This window comes from Portunus trituberculatus, chromosome 28 (assembly GCF_017591435.1).
Source record: "Portunus trituberculatus isolate SZX2019 chromosome 28, ASM1759143v1, whole genome shotgun sequence".
NCBI lineage: Eukaryota > Metazoa > Arthropoda > Malacostraca > Decapoda > Portunidae > Portunus > Portunus trituberculatus.
Genome location: NC_059282.1, coordinates 10373556 through 10376055, shown reverse-complemented (window position 1 = coordinate 10376055; position 2500 = coordinate 10373556).

Sequence of the window (2500 nt, the reverse complement as noted above, 5' to 3'; positions counted from 1 at the left end):
AGTAGGAGGAGGAGGGAGAGATGATGGTAGTGGAGGAGGACTTTTATCTCTCTCTCTCTCTCTCTCTCTCTCTCTCTCTCTCTCTCTCTCTCTCTCTCTCTCTCTCTCTCTCTCCACGTCAATAATGTACATATATCTGTTGTTGTTTTGTTCCAGTGGTCAACACACACACACACACACACACACACACACACACACACAGAGAGAGAGAGAGAGAGAGAGAGAGAGAGAGAGAGAGAGAGAGAGAATGAACTCGTATTTTCGGGAAGCGTTAAACGAAGCTGGAATAAAAACAAAAAGTAAGAAAAAGGACATTATGACCAACACGGAGAGGGCATGGCAGGGACTCGCTCCTTTGCAAACCATTAGGCAACCAACACACCACCGATAAGACTCAAGCACAGGGTTAAATGATGCTTCTACTGCGTGTGTGTGTGCGTGTGTGTGCGTGTGTGTCCGTGCGTCATTCCAACTCTCCTCTTAACATTCCCTCACCTGCAAACTGTTCAAGCGCTTCAGTTTTCACGGGAATGGACTTTTAACGCTCACTGTCTGTCTGTATGTGTGTCTGTACGCACGCACACACACACACACACACACACACACACACACACACACACACACACAGAGGTCCGTATTTTGAAACGCATTCACGTCTCACTACGACAATTTTGCAAGGCCACAGAGACAATTTCTCGTTTTTATAAACAAGAAATCTTCCCACTCTACCACCAGACACATAAAAACACTTAAAAACACGAGTATCTTTAACTGGAGCCTCTGAAATGCTGTGAAAGTGAGAGAGCAAGGCGTTTCAGAACACACACACACACACACACACACACATTCACCAAGCGTTCATAAGCCAGCTAATGCATTGTGAGGCTTTGAAAAGAACCCCAACAAAAAATTAGACAAATGAGACAAGTTCCCCACACACGAGAGTTCATCCAGTGTTTGTTACTGTGTTCAGCTTGGGAGGAGGTGGACAAGAGTGATGGTGTTGAGAGGGTAGCCAGAAAGGTGTTCTTTAATTGAATACCTGAAGAAGGCGGTGAAAGAGAGTGAAGTGGGACGTAGCTGTGTGTGTGTGTGTGTGTGTGTGTGTGTGTAGAGTGAAAGATAGTGAGAGAAAGTTGTCTGCATAGAAGTGAAGGGAAGGTAAGGGAAGGGTTATGTGTGTGTGTGTGTGTGTGTGTGTGTGTGTGTGTGTGTGTGTGTGTGGGTGATTTTGTTGTGAGGGGAAAGGGGAGAAGGGGAGTGAGGTTGTCATGTAATCTCTCTCTCTCTCTCTCTCTCTCTCTCTCTCTCTCTCTCTCTCTCTCTCTCTCTCTCTCTCTCTCTCTCTCTCTCTCTCTCGTTTCTTCACACGTTAAATGCTTCTTCGCCTCGCCTGACACCCCAGCACCGCCTCTGTCCGTTCCCTCAGTCTTCCCTTTGTCACCTCCACCCTTGGCTTCTCCTCACCACGGGAAACACTTCAAACTTCCCCAAAACTCGTTGCATCTACTCACTGAATCGACGTTTCTACTTCAGTTGTATCGTAAATTTTTCTCCCTCTCTACGTTTTTCTCTCTTCTTTCCTTATTTTTCTTTATTCATTTCCATCTAGTTTATTTCTAAGGCATATTTCTCCCGTTCATGATGTAGAAATGTTTTGATTCTGTCACTAGAATTATAGAAACACCTTTTTTTAATTCATATTGTGCTTGTTTATGAATTTCTAAGTTATGTTTTCCCACCTTTCATAATCCGGAAATGTTAATTTGTCACTAATATTAGGAAGAAATCGTTTTAGTTCATATTGTGTTAGTTTATCAATTTCTAAGGCATGTTTCTTTCGTTCATAATGTAGAAATGTTGTTAATCTGTCACTAAAATTATAGACACCATTATTAGTTCACACTGCCATTGTTTATCAATTTCTAAGGCATGTTTCTTTCGTTCATAATGTAGAAATGTTGTTAATCTGTCACTGAAATTATACAAACACCATTATTAGTTCACACTGCCCTTGTTTATCAATTTTTAAGACATGTTTTCCTCCTTTAATAATCTAGAAATGTTGTTGATCTGTCACTAGTATTATAAAAAAAATTTTAGTTCACGTTGTGCTGGTTTATCAATATCAAAGGCATGTCCTCCCTCGTCCATAATGTAGAAATGTTAATCTGTCACCAGCACCACAAAGACACCCTTGGGAACCCCGCGTGTGTAACTTCAACTGCATGGAACCCTTGGAATTTAGTGGAGACGCGGCTCAGAGGGGGTTTCAGACTAGGGTGTTGTGTACAAACCTTGCTCTGGCCACACTCCTCGTCTTCTCACGGTCCGTTCAGCCTCTCTCTCTCCCTGTCTGGCTCACACACCCTTGCTGCCGTGATATATGCTCCTTTCTACAACCTCTATTTACTCTTCAGCTTATCTGTAGCTCCACGAAAACCGCCGGGCCGTACCAGGACTACTCTCTCTCTCTCTCTCTCTCTCTCTCTCTCTCTCT